The sequence below is a fragment of the Carcharodon carcharias genome, chromosome 21 (genome assembly GCF_017639515.1).
Source record: "Carcharodon carcharias isolate sCarCar2 chromosome 21, sCarCar2.pri, whole genome shotgun sequence".
In the NCBI taxonomy this organism is placed as follows: domain Eukaryota; kingdom Metazoa; phylum Chordata; class Chondrichthyes; order Lamniformes; family Lamnidae; genus Carcharodon; species Carcharodon carcharias.
Window position 1 is genome coordinate 56,287,868 of NC_054487.1, and position 22,182 is coordinate 56,310,049.

Consider the following 22,182-nt stretch of genomic DNA (forward strand, 5'->3'; position numbering starts at 1 on the left):
CCAAAGTGGGTAGTTCGTTTATAGAGTCACTACAAGTGCAATGACCTGAATAGTCTTCTCTGGTGTCATTTTTTTTTGTCTCTGAGTATAATAAATTGCATTTAATGCTCATGGTAGTCCATTCAATCACTTTTAATAGGTAATTCCACCAACTTGTAAATTGAATGAGAAGTAAAAAGTCTGCAATTATTCTCCTGAAAAGCAACCATGAAATATAGAAAAATCAAATAGCCCTATTTCCCAGGTGAGGCTTTTGACGTATTTTACACATTGAAACAAATTAAATAGTCAAAAGTTCACATGGCAAATTTTATTATATATGTTGATGCAACTCATTGTAGTTTTCAGTGCGATGTAATTTGTTAATAGTTAGTCTGCACTAATATACTGTACTGTAACAATGATCTAATGATAATTAGAATTAGTTTGGCAGCTCTGAGACCCAGGTTTGAATCCTAGCCAGACAGCTGCAATGATTTGTATTCCTTCACGGCTAGCTCTTTAAGTGTTCAACTTCCATTGCAGCACAGGCAAAAACTATCCAACATCTCAGGGCTGCAATGGAAGCTTAGATCCATGTTTGTTGCCATTCAGGCTCAGACTGCTGTCATCATAGCTTCAGATAGCAGTACTCAAAGCAGCTTGCAGGGTCTCAGCAGTTCAGCAACCTGTGCTCCAGCAGATCACTAGGATTGTTGAGACACCCTATTCCCAGGGAATGGTGATGGCGCTGCTGTGTTCAAACGTGTTGTCCTCTCTCAGTATGACAGCATTCATAGTCCCACTGCTGCCACTCCACCAGTGATTCTGCCAATGTCTCTTAGCCATCCAGGCCCATGCCAAGGTGATGTAGTCTGAAGCCTGGGCCTCAAGGTTCAGAGCAACTTGAAGGTGTCCTACAAGACCATCTGCAGTCTCCCCAATGAAAGTCAGCCATTAGCCATGCTGCAGCCACTAGACTAAGACTGCTTAGAGCACTAGGCCAGACAAAATCACCCACAAGACATGCGCTAAGGGAAAGCACAAGTTCAATTTTGTATGTTTATTGGATAATGTGTTGTTAGATAAAGTTCTTATGTTTTGTTTTGAGGTGACTTTTATTTGGCCTTTTGGACAAGAGGATGCTATGATGGCCCATAACAGTGGGATGCAAAGATGAGGAATTGAGAAGCAACAGTGATGTGTGGTCATCCTGAACTGGAATCTGACAGGCTGCTCACGGACAGCCTGCCAAAGCCAAGGTGTCCTAGATGTACCTTCTTCATTCTGAGGTGCTTGTTTAAGGCTTGATGGCAAGAGCTCCACCCTCATGACAACTAGTTTGTGTAAAACGCAACAGAACACCACGAATTTGGCAAGTGTTGAAGGGCTCCCAGTCAAGGCAACAGAACCACTGCTTGAGCACACTGATGCTTTGCTCCACAACATTCCTGGATGCAAAAAGGCTTTCATTGTATGAGCACTGTCCACAAGTGGTTGGATGGCAGAAATGAGTCAAGAACCACATGTAGAGTGGGTAGCCCTTGTCACCAAGCAGCCATCTCTGGTTCAGTGTGGTGGCTCGAAATTGGCAGGTGCAGCTGAATGGTGCAGTATTAAAGTATCGTGTCTGCTAAGAGAATAGTGGACCTTCAGCAGCATGATTGTTGCACACCGACTGCATGTAAAGGGAGTGCAACCCCTTGCATTCTGGCACATCTCCCTATTGATATGTGGCAACCTCAAGACCATATGCATGCAGTCAATGGCTCCCTGTACCTCTGGAAATCCCATTATCCTGGAGTGTGCCCGTGGCTTAGCAAGAAGAAAATGAAGCCCAATCTTACTGTGTTCATAGCATCCATGAACTCCCTGATGCAGCAATGCATGATGAAATGAAAGATGCTGGTGATATCATAGGCTGTAGCCTGGAAAAAACAACTTGTGTAGAAACTGAGGGTGACGGTAATCTCGACAGCCACTGGCAGTACCGTTCTCACCCTGTTTTGCAACTGAAAGTCCAGTTGATGGAGGTGGTAAAGTTCAGTAACCATCACCCTGGTGAAATGACTCTGCTCCTGGCTGATGTGCAGGCAGAAGAAGTGCTGTCTGCATACGCTAGGTCGGCAGAACCTTTCATTGAGAATCCCCCCCCCCCTCATTCCCCCTCTTGCTCTCTCTGCTGCCTCTGCTCCATCTCCCTGTGGTGCTGCAACTATAGCCCTATGAGTGAGAGCAAGTTTTCTGCTCAGTGACCTTTAAAAATCACTCACCTCCTTGCAAAGATCCACCTCCTTAACTCTCTGACTCAAACGACTTGTGTGAACACCTCCATATTTCTGTCAGCTGGGCAGCAGAAAAAGAAAGTCAAAAGCACCTCACTTGAAAATTCCATGCTGATGTATTTAAATACAGATAATGCAGTGTGCGGTGAAGGGGGCAGGGTCGGGTCTGGAGAATGGAAGTTCTCTCCTGCAGCTGAACAGCCATTGAACCCTTTGAGATATCTGCATTCCTCCAAATCTGTCCTCTTGACCATCCCAATATTCATCACTCCACCATCAACATCAAAGCTCTGAAGGATCCAAAAATGCCTTAAGGAAATGCTTTCAAACTTCAGTCAAGACAGAAAAAGAGTGTCCACAGTGCTTGGATGTCCTTAAAGCCAATATCATCAATGCCTGCAAAGAGACACTTGGATTCTCTGTGAGGAAACATCAGGTTTGATGAAAATGATCAGGTAATCAACAAACTGATTGATTGTAAACACAAGACTTTATGCACCTGGTGGAATTACCCAAATTCTAAAAGCAAAAGGAACTGGCTTACCAACAAGTAAAGCTGAGGTACAAAGGTGTACCCGCAACATGAAGAACAGGCAAAGGAAATTCAACATCTCCCTGATATGAACAATATCCATGGCTTCTTCACTGACACAAAGACCAGTTATGGCCTAAGGTCTCAAGGACCAGAACCTTTGAGGCCTAAGAACAGGGGGAGATCTGATCAAGGAAAGGGTAACTGTCAATACCCGTTGGAGAGAGCATTTTGAAGGTCTTTTCAATCAAGAATCTGTTGTTGATGAGAGTGTTTTCAACTCCATCCCACAACAACCAGTTAAAGCTGAGCTTGGAACTCCACCAATGTATATGTAAGCTACGAAATCCATCACACAATTAAAAAGCAACAAAGCAGCATAAGGTGATGGAATCCCCGGTTAAATCTTTAAGCATGGGGGAGAGGAACTAACATTACAGCTCATGATCTCATCCTACAGATCTGGAATGAAGAGGAAGTCCCGAATGATTCTAAATATGCCATGATTGTGACAATCTTCAAGAAAGAGGACAAATCCAACTGTGGAAATTACTCCCTGCTTTCCATTGAAGGAAAGATTGTTACAAGAACCCATCTGAATCGACTTATTACACTTGCTGAAGAGCTACTCCCCAAATCTCAATGTGGATTTAGGTCATCAAGAGACACAGCTAACATGATTCTTTCAGCTCACCAACTACAAGAAAAGTAATACAATAACATCAACCATTCTACATAGTGTTCTTTGAATCGACAAAGGCTTTCGACTCTGTAAATCATGAGGCACTCTGGAAGATTCTGCTGAAGTATGGATGTCCTCCAAAATGCGTTACCACCCTTCACCTGCTTCATGATGATTTGCGAGTGGTGATCCCTAACAATGGATCCATTACAGACCCTTTTTAAGATTAAGGCAGGTGTCAAATATGGTTGTGGGATTATCCCAACACTTTTTCAATCTTCCTTGCTTCCATGTTCCATCCGATTAGAGACAAGCTCCCTGCTGGAGTGCACCTTATTTATCAAATGGAAGGTAAACTATTTAATCTCATACGGCTTTAATCAAAAACTAAGACCACCCCAACCTCAGTCATTGAGCTCCAATACGCTGATGAAGCTACAATAGATGCTCTAGAAAATCATCAACATATTTAACGAGGCATACAAGAAGATGGGACTCACAATCAACATGCAGAAGACCAAAGTCCTCCCTCAGCAAGTTCCAAATGTACATTTCTCAGCCCCATTAATTAGGATTCATGATGAGTGCCTAGAAAATGTGGAATACTTCCAGAACCTTGAACGTAATCTCTCACAGAAGGCTGACATTGATGAAGAAATCCAGAATTGCTTGAAATCTACTGATGCAGCCTTTGACCAACTGAGGAAGCGAGTGTTTGAAGAACACAACATCAAATCTGAAACTAAGCTCATGGTCTACCACATGGCCATGATCCTTTCCTTACTGTACAGGGTTGAAACATGGACAATGTATAGGAGGCACCTCGAAGCAATGGAGTCATACCACTTACGCTGCCTGCGTAATATCTTATGTATTAATTGAGAGGGCAGATGCACCAACATCAGCATCTTCTCACAAGCGGGCAGAATGCCATCAGCTTCAATGGGTTGGTCACCTAGTTTGGATGTCAGATAGCAGACTCCCAAAGCAGGTCTTCTTTCCCAGCTCAGTCAGGACAGATGCACCAGTAGAGGACTGAAAAAGCACTTCAAGGATATGCTGAAAGCTAACATGAAGAAATGCAACATTGACATCAGCTCCTTAGAGGCCATTGCCTTGGACTGAGCCAGATGGCAGTGGAGTCTGTGGGAAGGGTCCCTATACTTTGAGACCTAACGATGACAAAATAAAGAGGAAAAGTGAGAGCAACAAAATGAACACTCCATGACCCGAACTGATAACACACAACCAGCCATCCCACATGACAAGTGCCCTATATGCCATAAAGTCTGCACAACCCGAATTGGCCTCATCTGCTATCTTCGAACTCATGGAACACAATCAACTTCACTAGCAAGGGATAGCCAATAATAATACGGAGCATCTCTCTCTCACTCTGAAGGACTCAGAAGGGCTCCTGACTTTTGTCCATATCTGTGTGAGGGTAAATGCAAAGTGGAACATAAGACAAGTTGGATAGCACTCTCCCTGAATTTGGAGGAAGCCTACGGCTTGATGTTCTGCATGCCTCTTGATGCGCTTATATACACAATGCCCATAAGTGGGCTCCTCAAAGAAAATTAAAGGCATTTATTTTCAAATTCTTTCTCCAGTTTAGGCCTATTCTCTGATATCTGAAAAAGTCACGTTATGTATTCCAAGTATTTCCTTTAAGCAGTCTAGATCTTCTAAATGTCCATGTACCATGGCAAATAAATTATTTTGTTATATCAAGGATAACATGCTTCATTATTTTCAGAGCCACATCCCTTTAATTGTGGCCTGCAGCTCTTTAAGATTTGATGATAAACATAGGGCAGAGGCTGGATGAGGTTTCCAAAAGCAAATACAAATGAAATAAAAACTTTAATTTTTAATTAAAAACATGTCCCTGCTCATGTGACAGAGTCACATTAAGGGACTTGTTTTATTAAATTTTTCTGCTATTTAATATTTTTTTCAATATACTCTTCATCCCCCCGAGGCAGCTTCATGCCTCAGGGAGATGATTCAGCGCTCTTTTGTGTGTATGTGCGAAGTTCACACTAAGCCTGTTCACTCACCCTCCTCCCCCCCCCCCCGCCCGCACAGTGTGAAATTGCGGAGTGCTGTCGATTGCTGAAGCCAACTACCCTCACCCACCCCCGCCGATCCTGTCGCCAAGGGCAAAATTCTGCCCACAATTCCCTCTCCCACTTCTCCATGCAGACCTAATGCAGGCATTAGGTATGTTTTATTTTATAATTCTCCTATGAAGCACCTTGATATATTTCTTTACGTTAAAGGCACTATATAAATATAAGTTGCTGTAGTAATTAAAACTGACTCCAGAAAATCCACTAAATTGACTTTGCACTATTTGATTGGCTACAAAGCTCACATTGAACAGAAACATACACAACAACGAGAGAAGTGTCTGTAACAAGGCTACGCCTGTTGTCAGTGATGCAAAGACGGAACAGAGATTTTACTAGAAATAGCACATCAGACTGCATATGCCTTTCTTTATTGAACATGTTCTCTGCTGCACAGCCTTATGGCAGATTACCAGATAAGAAAATGAATGATTGTGATTTTCAAACCTTTCTGCCTTTTTTCTTTAAGGATGGAGCTCTCTGTACTTTCATTCCTCCCCCACCATTTACCATGAAGACCTATTCCCAGTTGAGAAGATTGGAAGGTGGAAGCTGAGCAATCCACTCCCAGGCCCTTGCCAATATCATTTAGATACTGACCTCCAGAAGGCGTAGCCTTGGAGACTCTGATTGATTTTCCCTTTCTTGCTGTTAAGAGGAAACATCTGACTTCCCCTGGGCTCCCTCTGGTGCCTGACTTGAATAAAATGGGGGATAGGTTTCAACTCAGTGGGGATGGACAATTGACAGTAGCAGATCATTAGCTGTACATCCCACTCAAGCTTGCTTTCCATTAATATCCACTGAAGTCAGTGGAAAGGGAAATTGTGTGGGATGTATAATGAGCGGTTATTCCAACAAGACCAGTTTTCTGCTCCTACCAAAGTTTGACAGTTACCCCCCCCCACCCCCCACAGTGTTAGGTGCCCTTTAGACTTGATTCCAAGTCTTACCACTCCATTGATAGGACATTGGATTACTGACACAGGGGGAAGGGATTTTAATGGAGCCCCCAAGAGCGGGAAAAGTAGCTTACGGGGTGACTGAATTAGGTGAGATGCGAAATTTCAATTTCCTGAGGCTAAGTTGAGATGTAGAGGTAAAGCCAGCTGCCTGTTTGCAGTGTGTCAGGCCTCGTGCTGTCCTGTGGCGAGTTCACACTTGTAATACATTTGCATGCCATGGACGCTCATTAGCGTGAAACTTTAAAAAAATTATGTCCTACCTTCGAGATAAAGTCAGCGGCACATCAGAATCTCGTCACACCCGATTCACATTCATATAAAGGTGGCGTGCACCGGTCGGCTTTGTACAGTTGTGCCTGAGGTCAGCGGTTTTCCTTGTTGAACTCTACAGCACTAAGGAAGGGAGTAGGAGAATGCCAGCTTGCATGAAGCCTCAGGACCTGCAAGAGTGAGTCAGTGGTGATGGGGGGGAGTATGGAGTGGGGTTAGGGTCATGGAGGAGTGAGGCAGGAAGGGCCTGGCATCCTGGGGTGTGGTGGGGCGGGCATGGGTGGTGGGGACAGTCAGTCAAAGTAAGATGAGGGCCTAAAGGGTGGTGTCAGTCCCGTTCAAATGTGGGTCCATCTCAGGATGTGGCTGGCAGAGGCCTTACATGGCTTTGACTTCACCCAAAACGTTTCAGTTATCTTAAGTGAGAGTGATCTTGCACAGTATCCTTTACAATGCATAGAAGGGAGGGCTGGCTGAGCCTGCAAGTTCAGCCACAGAGTGGCAAGTACAACATTGGACACTAACATGAACATTTGATAAAGAGTGAATGCAAAAACACCACATCGTTCCTTCCAAAATAAAGAAATGTCCCTAACTCGCCTGTAACCATCAATGCATTCCAACTATGAGGCATGCCTGTATATTTAGCTCTGTGACTAAGCTCAGTCTCAACAAATAACAATGATGCAGACATGAATAAAGTGAAACCAATGAAATGTGAATTATTTACAAGTGAAATTTAAATTTCAAAAAACACTTGTACCACCTCTGTGCTCTCAATAATTCTGATGTTAATGACAATGTAGAATGGCAGGAAAGTAGTAGCCATGATGCAGAGCCTCCCTGTTTGTCCAGGCGACTCTTTTATAGCCTGTCCGTAGCTGCAGCATAAGACTATAAAACATAGGAGCAGAAATTAGGCCATTCAGCCCATCGAATCTGCTCCGCCATTCAATCATGGCTGATAAGTTTCTCAACCCCATTCTCCCGCTTTCTCCCCGTAACCTTTGATCCCCTTACCAATCAAGAATCTATCTATCTCGGTCTTAAATACAATCAATGACCTGGCCTCCACAGCCTTCTGTGGCAATGAATTCCATAGATTCACCACTCTCTGGCTAAAGAAGTTTCTCCTCATCTCTGTTCTAAAAGGTCTTCCCTTTACTCTGAGGCTGTGCCCTCGGGTCCTAGTCTCTCCTAATAATGGAAACATCTTCCCCACGTCCACTCTATCCAGGCCTTTCAGTATTCTATAAGTTTCAATCAGATCCCCCCTCATCCTCCTAAACTCCATAGACCCAGAGTCCTCAAACGTTCCTCATATGTTAAGCCTTTCATTCCTGGGATCATTCTCGTGAACCTACTCATAGTCAGCTGACGGCAGGTTTCGCCACTGAAGAGCTTCCCCCACCACAGAATCAAACATGTTTCCCGTGCACTCCACCAGCATTTTGAATTTTAATTGTAGTCATGTGGGAAATGGGAATAAACAAGAGAGCGGTAGACGAGCACGCCTCCAGTTCTGCCGTCAGAAACGGTGTGCCACTAACAAAATTCCGCCCATAGTTCCAAACTGCTGCTTAATGCACTGTACAATCTTCTAACTTGTCCTTTCAACAGTCCAATAAAAGCACAAGATATTTGATTATAACTCATGATGTCTCAGGCACAATTATTCACACAGTCCATAGATGCAGTAGCAGTTTAAGACTATCACCTTCTCAAGGACAATTAGGGATGGGCAATATTTGACAGTCTTGCCAGTAGTGCCCAAATCCCAATACTGAATAATTTAAAAAATCTGCATTCATGAACTGCAACATTTTATTCATGGCAACATGTAGCAAGTCTTAACTTAAAAACTGTTTCTTTGATCTGACTATCCTTATCTCCCCTCCAATGAGACCTCCTTAGCCAATTTTCAATAGTAAAATTATAAATTTGAAGCCACTTAGCTAGCAATGTCAACAAGAAATGAGGTGTTTTCTTCTATGTTGATATGCAGGGAACTGAAAAAGAATGAAACTGCATTTAAAGCTGAAACAAAACTTTGCATTTATCTTTGCTACTGTTTTATTACCCATTCATTGTTACATATTTATTTGTTTAATAGTTTATAGCTTAAGGCATGATCTGATGTTTATTCCATTACTTTTTAAATTCAAGGAGATCATGTGATGTCATGTACTATATCCAGGAAGCCAAAGTACACTGTCAATAGGCTTTGTTTGATCCTGCACTTGCTATAGTTATATAGATATTTAGCAGATAAAGGCACTGTCTGGTTCATAGGGAGTGAAGGCTCACATGAGAGTTGTCATAGGGAGTAAACCTGAGGAAAACATCTGAGCTGAAAAGTTTAAGAGTGTTCCAGATGCCATTGTAAGATAAGTTGGTTCATGTGGATCCATAAATAGTCTTATCAAAGGCTGCAAAGATTTAAAACTTATTCTTCAGCCTTTTCAATGGCAGCATAAGGAAAAGTGATTTTAAAATCAAGGAAAGGCACACATTGTGGAGCAGGAAACGGAATCTGAGTGCAATTGGTGGAGCATTACAGCACCCTGTTATTAATTGACTGTTTAGAAAATAAAGGTATTTGCTAGCATTATCTCAGGGTTCTGATAACATCATAACTTTACTATAGCAGCTTACATTACCATCATAATCTAAAGAACCTTAATTGTGTTACAGCCTTATATCACACTCACACTTTGGTTGTTTTCTATATGCATCAGGGAAAGATGGGTTTGTGTAACTTTGAAACACAAGGCTGACACTCATCAGCCCGCAGTGTCGTGTTATCAATTTAACAAACGGATTCTATAAATAGCTGAGTGTAGTCTGACATGAGTAGCTAATAATTTTAAACCTAAAGTGAACACTGAGAATGAGCACCCTTGGAAAGGAGGGATATATTGTGCACCATGCAGTTGAATCACTTAACATTAAAGTTGGGAATCTAAGCGATAATTGTTGTCTTAAATGAAACAGTGAGGAACATTCTTTTGTATTCTAACAAGTGCTTTCCCACATGCTGCATAAACATTAACGATGTTTTAAATTATCAGTCGCAATATTTGCATTAGGTTTCCAGTAAACATTTTGATGAAAGTGTGAAACTTTTGCATTATGTCCATCTGAACTGAAAGCACACAGAAATACAATAATAGATTTTGTTCTTCTAAACTTGCATTGTACTTAGAGAGTTCATTTTCATAGAGTTATAGCATTTACAACATAAAAGGAGCACATATGGCCCAGGTGCCTCTACCAAAGCTAATGTTTCTGCTGAAGATATCTACCCCAATTCCATATCCCAGCTCTTTCCCCATATTATTTTATATCTTCCTTTTCAAATACTGATCATAATTCCATTTTTAAATATTATAATCTCTATCTCAAGATTTACTTGTGGTAGAGGATTTAATGTTCTAATAATCCTCTGTGTGAAAACATTCTTCCAATTCCCCCCTTCATTCTTCTGCTGATAATCCAAAATTTATGCTCTCCATAGCTGAATTGTTAGCCAATGAAAATAAACTTTTCACATTTAGGCTTCTAAAACCTTTCACAGTTCTAAAAGCTATAATATTTGTCCCTTTAATCTTCTCTATTCCACAGAGAAAGGTTCTTTTTTTGTTGGTTCTTTTCATAACTCAAACTGTTATTTCTGATATTTCTAATGAACTTGATGCCTTTCTATGGCTGTAACAACTTCAGTCAGTTGGTGGCTCTCACCATTGATGAAAAACTTCTTTCGTATAGCTGTAATTGTACCCTTGATTATGACCATCATTCTCTCTTTTTTTCTTCTCTGTCTCTCCTTAAAATTTTATAGCCAAGGATATTTGGTCTCCAATTCAGCCCTGACTGAAGTCATCAAGGTCATATCATTTCCCTCCATTCTAAATAATGCCTCTAGTTTCAAAATAAAATTGCTAATCACTGAAACCCAGACCTGCTCAGTAATATTTTTACTCCTTCTTGTTGTCTCCTTGCCTACCTTTCTTAACATTTATTTTGAACCTTTGAAAATGGCTTGTTGGAGGTCTTCAGCTCCCCTTACTGTGCATCTTCATTTACTTAACCACTGCCATCCTTTTCCCTTTCTCCCCAATTCCCTTCCACTTGTTAAATTCTGCCTCTTATAATAGATGTAGTTTTAGTCTTAACTGCATTAGCTTCAAGTTTAAACTGGCACTACTCAACCCCAGCCATGCCTGCTCTTTACATTTCTCAATGAATGCTGGATCTTGTTCAAATTTGGCTTCCAAATTCTAATACTTCCCTGGATACTAAGATAATGCTCATGCACTGGACTACACCATAAGACTGAGCTGCTGGGTCTCTGATCTGCTACCCAGTTGCTTAAAGTTTGAAGTAAGTTTGATCAGCTCATAGCCCTCCCAAACATCCCTCCCACCCAACCCCCAAACAACCTCCCACCAACTACTGTTGAGCCTGTGACTGGTCTACTGGTCCTACTGACTTTTCAGCCTTAGCTACAGTCTGCAGGTTCCTGACTAGAAATCCATTCTCCTGGTCCAAAGCATATTTCTCATTTGCTTCTGGGTCTAAGAGCGACCTCCAACGTTGCCACCCAACCAATTCTTCTCACCTCCTGCACATGGAAATACCTCTATTAGTGTGTCTTCCTACTCTTCAAGTCATTTCTAGACTTCACTCGCCTCCCTGTATGTCTCCAACAACAATTCATTGATGCTCAAGTCAACTCTACCCTACCTATGCCAATTTTCTTCCACCATGGGTCCCCTGACTTCAAATCTAGACTACCCCTATTCTCTCCTCTCCAACTGTTACCATGATATATGTACTCTAATAATTTCAACGTAACTAACTGTATAATATAAGCTTTTCACGTGTCCCCGCATATGTGTTACAGATGCCTTCCTGACTTGAGTCCATCACTTCCATTTCCACATTTACTTTTCTTTCCCCTTTTTTAACTTTTTAAAATTTCTTTTGGATCCCTCTCTTCCTCCTTTCATTTTTCCCCTCTGGGGTACTCTGCCCTCTCCAAAACAACAGTATTCCTTGACCTTCCTACTCTCCTGCCCCTATACCAGGCTTGATTCCCTCTGAGATAAGCTAACAGCTTCCATCTGTGCCTCCCTTGGCATCCTCCGATGAGCTCATTGAGGCATTCATTTCTGCCTCCTGCGAGCAGCAGCACCAACTCTCCCATCCTGCTCTCTTGCCAACATCTCTGTGAAGCATGCTCACTAGGGCTAATCTGGCCAATCTTCTTCCTGCCGACCTGCCTAACTCACCCCTCCCAGTGCTACGTCTGTGGCCTCTGCCAGTGCATCACTGTCCCTCTCCGCATGTCCTTCCAGAATGTCTGTTCACTTGTGACTAAGATTTTTGCCATCCATGAGCTCATTATGAATGATAACATCAACATCATGGCCTTGACGGAAACCTAGCTGAGGGGTGATCGTAACTTTCCCCTAAATAAAGCTTCCCCACTAGTTATACATAGCCCCATTCAGACTGTCACAGTGGCAGTCTGGCTTATAGACAAATAGACACATTGGTCTGTCTCCTCTAGTCATCTGGCACAGTTTCCTCCTTTGAGCATCTTGCCTTTTTCAAACCACTCACCTCTCAATTAAAATCCTCATTCTCTACTGCTCACCCAAGCTTTTGTTACTTCTTCACAAGATGTGTGCAATGTTAGCAAGACCAACAGTTATTGGCCATCAATAATTGCCCTTGAGAAGGTGCTAATGAGCCACCTTCTTGAACTTTGTGTGGTGAAGGTACATCTACAGGTAGGGAGTTCCAGAATGTTGACCCGCTGATGATGGGGGAACAGTGGTATGTTTCCAAGTCAGGATGGTATATGACTTGGAGGAGTTAGTGTTCCCATGCACTTGATGCAATCATCCTTCCAGATGATAGAGATCCTGGGCTTGGGAGCAGCTGTTGATGAAGCCTTGGCAACTCGCTAGGGTGCATCTTGGAGAAGTTTCACACTGTAGTCACATTGAGACAATGTTGGAGGGAGTGAATGTTTAAGGTGGTGATGGGGTGCCAATCAAATTGGGTTGCTTGTCCTAAATGATGTCAAGCTTCCTGAGTGTTGATAGACTTGTTCAGAGTAATCCATAACACTCCTGCCTTGTGTCTTGTAGATGATGGAAAGTCTTTGAGGAGTCAGAAGGTAAGTCACACATCATAGAATACACATCTTCTGGCATGTTCTTATACTAATGTGACTGGTCCAATTAAGCTTCCAATCAAGGGTGACACCTGGATATTGAAGGTGGAGGATTAGACAATAGCAATGCTATTGAATGTCAAAGGGAGGTAATTAGATTCTTCCTTGTTAGAGGTAGTTATTGCCTGGCATTTGTAAGATATTACTTTCTGCTTATCAGCAATGATAGAAACACCACCACCAGCAAGCTCCCCTCCAAGCCACTCACCATCCTGACTTGGAACTATATCGCCGTTCCTTCACTGTCACTGGAACACTCTCCCCAACAGCACTGTGGGTCTTCTACAACACATGGACCACAACAATTCAAGAAGGCAGCTCATCACCATCTTCTCAAGGACAATTAGAGAAGGGCAATAAATGCTGGCCTAGCCAGCAACACCCAAACCCAATGAAAAAATAAAATAAAAAATATGGATGCTTTGCAATTCCAGTGATCAACAATTATAGAATGAACCTCACAAAATGATCATCATAACAAGCTGATTATTACACTATAAAATATCCTGTTACCACTGTCACAACTCACTGGGGATAGTACACTGTAATATCAAGCCTCACTGTGCCCCGAGCCATGACAAATGTGAAAAGTTTGACCAATCCACCAGATTGCCCCCATTCCACCTAAATGTTTAATTTAGGTTAACAAAATATGAGCACCAGGTCTGTAAACTTAACAAGTAAGTAACTGTTTATTGAACAAACTGTCATTCACCAGTAGCAAATGAAAGAAATATGAACTGCTAATTTCTAACTCAATAACTTAAACTCTACCCCTTCTGAAATCCCTATACATACACATACAAGATACATAAAACGCACAGAAACATGGATTTTAAGGGTGGGATAAAACAATTCAATAGTACCAATTCCAGAGTACAGGATTCGATGAGTTGATTTTGATCAATGTCTCCCAAATTCATTTCAATTTTTGTTGATGACATGAGGTGGTCTTCCAGCACTTTCAGTATTTAGTTCACTGGTTGAATACTTGCCTTTCAATGTCTCTAACAGTGATTTTCCCTTTTGCCACTTGACAGGGCTTTTCAGAGAGAGCCGGTTATGGAGATATGAGGAGAAAAAGCCAGCTAGCTGCTATTGTGGAATTATTGGAATCATCCATACACAGGAGAAATAGGTCTTAGATCTTGTTCCTTTCAGGCTAGGAGCTATTCTGTTGCACTGCCCTTGCACAAAAACCTGGTCACCTGGTCAAGAGCCAATTAAAACTTTGTTGCCAGGCAACTCCTTTGGTCCAAGACTCCTTTCCTGTACCATCTTGTCTTTCATGGCACACTCTGTTCCGGGACTGCAACTTTGTATATATCTCTCATCCTGTTCCAGTGGGCATGTCTTCAAACTGCAGCCATTGTAATTTTAATCCACAGCCCAACCGAAAATAAAAAGATATGTTCTTTACAACAGTCCAACAGAAATGAAAAGATATGTTGCTTACACCACAATCTTATTTATACAGGTTTGTTGAAGTGTTGGCATGTTTTTTGACACATTCTCTGCTCCATGGCATTCTATCTAATAATATAAAGTTTAGAGAAATTAAGGCAAGATTTTACAGGTGAGAAGACTGAAGGCTCACTTCAGAAAGGTTAGCAAATTAATGTAATTTAATAATGAAATCTGGCAGTTTGGAGGTGCAGTAGCATTGGGGTGGAATTGATATTAGGCCCAACAATTCTCACTCTGGCTCTCATTGATTTGGCCAATATTAATTCATTATATATATTTTTTCTATTTTTCATATTTACCAAGTGTCTCTTCTAGTCTCAACTACCTCTACCATTCCAATGACATATTTATTTTCTTCCTCTGTTTTCAGCCAGTTTTCTCCCTTTCCTTTCTCCTTGGTGGAAGGCATTGACCTCTTGGTGGTTTACAATGCCAATGGCTCTTGGTGCAACATGGTACTATGCACAGGTGGCTATTTTTAATCCCTGGCTGGAATTGTCCACTCACCTTGGCGGCGAGCATCATGGCAGGTGGGGTGGAGAATTTGGCTGAAGTGGCAGAAATCGGTTTCACGTCAGTGTAAAATCACAGCGGCATCATCCGATGGTGTCTGCTATGACAGATCATGAATCCCACTGGAGGCTGGTGTGAACCCGATTTCTAAAGTAAGACCCGACAAGAATCCTCCCCCAATGCCTGATTTACCTTTATACCAGCGGGAAAACATGCCAGCCCGGAACACGTCTGGAGAAACATGGCGAGCTAAAGTCGGGACTTACCTTTAGGGCCTTGTTCAGGTTGCAGGCATCCGAGGAGAAGTAGATGCTGGAGGCCTACAGCTACTGGACGCTGGATGAACACATGCATCACATGCTGGGTGGATCCTCATGCACATGGCTCCGCCGCAAAGCAGCTCTCGAAAGGTGGGAGGTCTTCACACAGGAACTTTGACTTCGCTGAGGCTGCGGACCTTCACAGACTTCGCCATGGGCTCAGGCCATCATCCATGACCCTGTTCATGCTTTGGGCTTGCTTTGGAACTTCAAGGACTTCGCCAATTCTGGCACAGATGATTGGCAAAGTGCGGGAGGGTGTGGAGAACAACGTCTAGGTGTGAGTGGGAGAGGAGGGTATACTGGGGAGTTGAGGTTGGGGGGGGGCAACAAAGATGTCAGGGGGTGTGAGGTTGGAAGGGGGAACAAAGGTTTTGGGGGGATGAGGTTGGGGGGGTGACAAACGTGTTCGGGGTGAGGTTGTGAGGGGGAAGGAGGGTGTCTGGGAGAGGAGGGAGTACGGGGAGAGGAGGGTGCAATGGAGAAGAATGCTGCAAGTGTGGGGGTAGGTGTAAGGGATGAGGAAGATGTAAGGGAGGTAGTTCAGAGGGGGAAAGCTGTCCAGGGGAGGAGGAAGTTTGGAGGGGGTAAGGTGTCTGGGATGAGGAGGGAATAATGGTGGAGGAAATAGTAAGGGTGGAGGAAGGATGGGTGGGGGGAGCGGGTGGAAATGTCCAGTTGAATGTGCAATGGAGGGGGCTGAGGAGTCAATGACTGTCTCCTGGGAGCGAACTCAGGTTGGGCGTGGTAGGAGGGAATGATGAGTTTGAGAGAAGGCAGAGGGAGGCAGTAGGGTGGGAGGGTGAGGGTGCGTCGGTACCAGTGGAAAGAGCGGCGAGGGTGGTTGGTGGGGACACGGGGGGGGGCAAACACGGACACTAAGTGTGGGAAGAAGGAGGTCAGGGAGTTCAGTGTGGATGTGGGTGGGATTGTCAGGAAGGTAGGGAACGGGCACATTCACCTGGGCATCCTGGGATGACAAGGGTTCGGGCTGTAGGGTAACGGTGGGGAGGTGGAAGGTGATGCCAGTGGGGTGGACTGTGATCAGGGAAAGGACATGGGTGACTGGGAAAGGAGAAAGGCCAGAACAGCTAATCAAAAACTTGATGACTACCATGATGTGCAAATTGAAATTAAGTGTTGAATGGGCTCAGGTACTGCATGGGAGTGTGATCAGTGGGTGGGTGGAGATGCAGGTCAGCTCAGATGGACGACTGAAAGAGAACCCCAGCAGGCAGCATTGAAAATTCTCAGGACAGTAAGATCAGCGTGATGAATGTTGGCGCTGTGTGCATGGGAGAGTGCTTGCACGAGGCTCCGACACAGACACACTTCTCCTTCCAGAATCACTTATGGTCTGGCTGTGTGCAACTGAACTGCTAGTGGGGGGTGGGGGATGCAGGGGGAGGACTCACAAAGCCTTTCAATGAAGCTGAAAGACAACATTAAACGTTGTTCAGTGAAAGTGAATATATTTTCAGCTTGTAAAGTGACAAAATGTGTTCACCTGTGCAACCACTTGTGATCAGAATTTCTTAACATTTCTAGGCCTACCACTTCTTCCAGGTGCTGCCCTGATATCCACAGCAGGGGTAGAAACAGCTGTGCAATGGTTGGCCCTGTTGCCCCAAGGACTTCGACGTGAGTCCTCTGCAAAGCTGAGGCCTTGATGTCCCGGCTTGTTTTGGCTGTCCTCCTGTGGACCAGCTGCTCCCTCAGCAGTGACAGATGATGAGGCTGAGAAGGTCACAGGCAAAGCAGACTCAGAGGGAGCAGACAGTCTCTGAGATTCCTGAGTGGATGCTCCAGGGGCATCCAGCTGCCGCTCCTCCACCCTTTGGGTGCCCGAGGGCCCCGGTCTGACTCCTGGAAGGGACATCAAGGAGCCCCATTACCCTCTTGTGTTGTCACTGCAGGAACTCACCCATGTCTACTGTGATGGAATGCAGATCTGCACACATTTCCACGTTTTGCTAGACCAAGTTCTCAAAGGCGTCTGCCATCCTTCCCATGGAGACCTCCATACACGTACATGTGGGCACCACTTCATCAGCGAGCAAGCAGACTGCACTCCTCCCACTCGTGTGCCACTCTTTTGAGAGCTTCCAACAGCTCTGAGAGAAATTGTTCTGCCTTCTGCTGACTCTCCAGGATGAGTTGGAAGGCCGAATCCAGGGGCTCATCATCTGACTTGGATCTCACAGATGCCTCCTCCTCAGAAGTCCTCTCAGTGCCAGAAAGCTCGGTTGAACCTGCCTCCTACTGCTGCGGACATGTGTCCAAGTGGTAACCACCAGATTGTGAACCCGAGCCTGCTCTAGATCTAGGTTCCACCAAGGTGTGTGTCTCTGTGCTGGTGCAGGGTGTGGGTAAGGGCTGTGGTGGGCCTTCCAGGCTGCTTATTTCCAGCTCTTCAATGGAGAAAGTGTCCTCTTCGCTTGGGGTGAGGACCTGGGTGGAGCTGAAGGGCTGGCTGGCTGAAGGCGTTGGTTGCTTGACAGAGCTCCCTGTGAACCAAAATAGAGATAGTTAGTGCATGGCAGCAGAGTCAAAAGCAGGAGAGAGAGCACTCACTGCTGCATTGACAGTGGGATGATGTGGTGCAGGATCCTCACGTGGGTGTTCGCTGCCAACCTCACCATCGTCAGGCACGGTCCATGTCGTCACCAGTCAGCACAATGTCATACTCCTCAAAGTGAAAGAAGGGTTCTGATATGGGCCACTCCACCCTTGGTCTGGGACCGCTCCCTGCTGATGTGAGCCAGTTCTCCTGCATGAAAACAGTAGGAGAGAGTGTGAGCAGGACGCATGGCACTGTGTGGAATGTTCATGTAGTGAGCGGAGCCATGGACGGGATGATGACACGAGCACCAGAGGATATGAGTCGGGTGGAGATGTGAGGGTCTGTGTCAGAGTTAGTGGTGTCGTGCCTTGAGGTATGAGATCCCTGCGAATGTGAGATGAGTTTGGGAGTGTGTGTTGAGAGTGTTGAGTTGGTTGACTTAACCTGGCGGAGCAGATGAGAGCATTCATACTCTTCCTGCACTGGATGGCTGTCCTCCTCTGTGCTCCGTTGGCACTGACCGCTGCTACCACTGCCTTCCAGGCCAGACTGGTGACTCTGGTAGACCTCCTGCAGCCAGAATGGGGGTAGACAACATCATGAAGGCCTTCCACTGCATCCAGCAGGTACCCTAGAGAGGCATCACTAAATTTGGGGGCTGCCACCACCTTTGCTTTCATGGCCATCTGTCGCCTGGAGCAGTTCTGGTCTGTAGACATGGGGCAGAATTCGCCCCCCATCGGGGAGGGGGGGGATGTTTAAGAGCCGGCACATGCAGGCGCGCCTCCGATAGGCACCCCTGATCGGGGGTGCGCCACCATTTTGCGTGGGCAGGCAAATTAAGGCCCGCCCAGCATGACGTCTGCCAGGAAGTGCTATGCGCACCCTGTACAGGTGGGGGAAGGAATTCCCTAAGCCAGGAATGCGTTCTTTTGCACATGTGTATGAGAGAGTGCGCTCATATCCCTGAGGCTAAGTGCTGCCTCAGGAAGATCAGCGCCAAATTCAAAAATGTTAAAAATAGAAAAATAAAATTCCCCTGACGTCCCCTCATGTGACATTGTCACATGAGTTGGGACATGTCCATCACTTTTAATTAAAAGTACATTACATTTTTAAAAACCTATATGAAACCTCATCCCACCCGTGGATGAGGTTTCATGTTTTTTCTGAAGCCCGCCAGGGCTCTCAGCCTGCCCACCAACCTTAAGGTTGGACGGGCAAGTCCTTTAACTACTGCAATTACTTTTTAAATGGCCTCAATTGGCCATTGACAGGTCGGCGGGCACACAGCTGATTCGGCTGCACCCCCGCCGACCTGAAAATTGAAATGACATGGGGTGATGTCTGGCCTGACATCATCCCGCGTCATTTTACGCGTCGGCATGCAGGTCCCACTCTCGCACGCCGACCGGGAAATCCTGGCCACGAAGTAGGCTGCATCTGGCGTGCTTTAAATATGGAGGCTAGAGTGAGGAAGCACTGAGGCTATGGCATGGCAGGCAAAGCCAAGCCCACCCACCTGCAGCCTGGTGTATTTCCTGTGAATGCATTATTAATGGGGCGGGTATCGCCAGGAAGCGGACAATACAGTGCAAAAATCTGCTATTGTTGTTGGCAGGTAAAATGTCTTTTTTCACACCTGCTACCACACTTAGTGCAAATCTGGGGTGATTCCGAGCTCTGGGTCCAAATTGTGAGTGCCAGCTGGTGCTTCACTGTGAAGGGAACCACGATCAGTCCTGAAGCTGTCCTCATCCATGTTTCTCACACGCACACTTCCAACAGGGTGCACTCTAAGGCAGTCAGGAGATGGAATTGTGGACAATATCCCCCTCCCCAAATCAGAGATTTTGCATTCAATTGTGGTATCTGCATAGCTGCTCAGCACAAAATGAGTTAGCAGAAGAGCACTTGCTAGAAGTAGAGCACTTACTAGAAAGTTAGCATTTGTGTAAGACATTGTCAGTTGATGGGTATTTGTCATGGGCTAAGGGGTTGCTGTAATAAGCCAATATTAGTTAGTGGTTGAGGTATTTGTCACGGAGCTGAAGATTTCCATAAGAATTCAGTAATAGAGATAAGGGAATCCAGTATAGACAGGTCAGAGCTAAAGTAATTGCCTTAAGAGAGAGTGAATAGAAAATGTATAACCACTTAGCTGCCGAGGAATTGTTTAGTCAGTTAAAGTCTAGCTTAGAGAATCAATAGTAAGGGATAATCTTTGTTAGACAGCTGTTCCCACCAGAGAGAGAGAGAGAGACTCAGCAGCCAGCTGTGAAATGAATAGCTTCAGCAGTTAAGGTGGGCTGGAAGCTTCAGCAGTTAAGATAGACTGGGAAGTTGTGAGATGGAAAAGGATCCACTGGAGTTGAAGTCTTAAAGCTGCAAAGGGATTTGTATTTTAGAGTTATATTGAGTAAGCTAAAATCTAGAATGTCATTATGAGTGAATAGACTAGGTTCAAGGAACCAAGAAGAGAAGACCCCAGAAGTCCTGGGATCCACAGGAAAGAGAGATTGACACACATTGAACATGCTAATGAAATGTTCTTTATTGTCCAATAAACCTTGCTAGTTTACAGTCTAAATTAATGATTGTCCCTTTTGCCAATATTGTTATTCCCCAAAAGAATATTCTTACTCTAGGGTTTGGTCTGGAGTCTAAGTCCCTACACTCTACTTAAAATCTAAATATTTTCTGCCCTTGTGTCCCCTAATGTGGCTCAGTATCAAATTGTTTTTGATAACGCACCTGTGAAGTGCTTTGTGAAGATTTACTATGTTTAAAGAACAATGCAAATGTAAATTGTTGCAATTAACTTCTCTGTTCTTTGCCCACCACTTTGCTTTTCCATACCCCCTTCCCACTCACTGAATTTACCAGTTTAAACTCACATCCATAATTCTAATATTGGTACCAGCATACTGACACCAATTCAATTCAGCTGGAGTTCGTCTCTCCTATCTAGCCACCTTCTTTTCCAAAACTCATACCAATTCCCCAGAAATCTGAAATCCTCCTTGTTACACCACTCTTCCAAATGCACATTTGGCTCCTGAATCTTCCTTGTTTGTCTAGCTAAGCATATGAAACAGATCTCATTCCAAAGGATATCAGTTTTGAAGCCATATTTCCTGCTCAACATTGGTTCTTTGGTCCTCCCAAAATCATTGTTTCCATTCTTACGGACTGGAGGGGGATTAATTTCGAACAGCTCTTACTTATCCACTCAGTACCTGTCCGTAAACAGAAAGGTGTTTTTGATATCTGATTTCCCTTTATAAATATTTTCCACAATCTTGCAGTTTGGAGTGATCTAATCCTCCATTAATAAATCCAGAGCAAACTCGAAATGGGGTAAAATAAGAGGATTGGTTTATTTTACACACACACAAAACATAAGGAAAGGGTTTTGCAATGTCCACCCCTTTTTGCACTCATACAGTAACAGAGGGATAAGGGAAAGAAAGAGGTACAGGTCAAGACCACAATAAAATAAGAATTATGGTTTCACGTGAGTCCAAAGTCCAGAATCAAAAGATCCAGTCGGGTATTTCTTCAGAGGTTAGCAGAGTGAAACTGTTGCAGGGTGATCCTGAATTTCCAGAAGCAAGGACTTCCACAATGGGAGAAGGCACATAGAGATGAATTAGTCTTGAAGACATAGATACAGAAGTTCTACTGTTCTGGTAGTTCACAGTGTAGATGAGGGCCAGGCACTTCACCTGGATAGAGCTCTTTTTTGCTACCTGTTAGATGATAAAATTTTAGACTGCCTGGGTTCAGTTCCACACAACAATATCACAGGTTATAGCAGTTTGGGGGAGGTCATGTGACATGCCTCCCACTTCTTTTCCTGGGTGTTGGACAAAGGATACATTTTCCCAGGTCTGGAATCTTGAGGTGTTTAATAGAAGAGTCAGAGTCCCTTTTGTCCTTTGCAGACATACCATCTTCATTGGCTGGAGATCTACCTTAGAAATGTAAAGGGGGTTGGTGCATTTCTTTGGAATTTGATTGTTGGCAGTCACAGAGGGCACTAGCACCTCTTTAAAGGTGACGAGGTCCTTACTAGTTTCTGAAGGTTAGAAATTCCTCTGGTATGACTCATGGATATTCAGGGTAAAGCATTGCCCATTTTAAAAATAAAAATAATAATTTTATAAAGTAGCCAGGTTGATGTAGATATATTTAGATATTCTCCTTCCTGTCCTATGACTG